At 17.9% G+C, this 705-nt stretch overlaps 1 protein-coding gene across 1 annotated transcript in view; it reads left to right on the top strand.

Moving 5' to 3' along the window:
* The window catches only part of LOC107611746 (isoeugenol synthase 1), a gene marked incomplete in the record, with an annotated part of 6,143 nt that overhangs the window by 2,744 nt on the left and 2,694 nt on the right, over positions 1-705 (top strand).

The following is a 705-nucleotide window of genomic DNA, read 5'->3' as shown; positions in this document are numbered from 1 at the left end:
CAAAACATATATTAGATAAAATTTTATAATTTAACTCAATTTTAATTATTTTAAAAATATTGTAATTAAGTATGTATTTCTATGTGCAAAATATTGTAATCATATTAAGTGTTTATATTTTGTACGAATATTTTTCACTCATGTCCCTTTTGGTTTAAAATGTTATAATCAAGTTCGAATATTGCAAGATAAATCCTTATTTGTTTTGTAAAAACAAAAGTTAAATTAATACAATATAGCTAGAGGGTTAAGCACAATGTTTAAATTATGAGAACTACTTGTTTGAATTTTTTTTTACTATAAGTTGATGTTTTCACTTAATTAAAAATTGAATAAAATTATAAGAATCGTTAAAATAATTATTTTAATTATTTGATAGATTGTTATTATTGCCGATTACTATACATACATGTAAGTATTGTTTTTAAACGAAATTAATATTTTTGCATTTATTTTTAATATTGATACACTTTTTTAAAATTTAATTTTAATTGTACTATCAGTGTAAAAAAATTTTAACGTACATCAAATTATGTACGTGTTATTACATCAGCAAAATAATTACTTTCAATAATTAATGCATAAATATTAATCTAAACAAATAAAATAATTAAATAATTATATATATAAATTATTATACTATCAGTACATTATCAAAATTAAATTTATTTCTTTATAATAATTGATGAGTGTGAGAGATTAGAA

The sequence above is a fragment of the Arachis ipaensis genome, chromosome B08 (genome assembly GCF_000816755.2).
Source record: "Arachis ipaensis cultivar K30076 chromosome B08, Araip1.1, whole genome shotgun sequence".
In the NCBI taxonomy this organism is placed as follows: domain Eukaryota; kingdom Viridiplantae; phylum Streptophyta; class Magnoliopsida; order Fabales; family Fabaceae; genus Arachis; species Arachis ipaensis.
The sequence above is the reverse complement of the archived record's forward strand: the minus strand, read 5'-3'. Positions and strand labels throughout refer to the sequence as shown.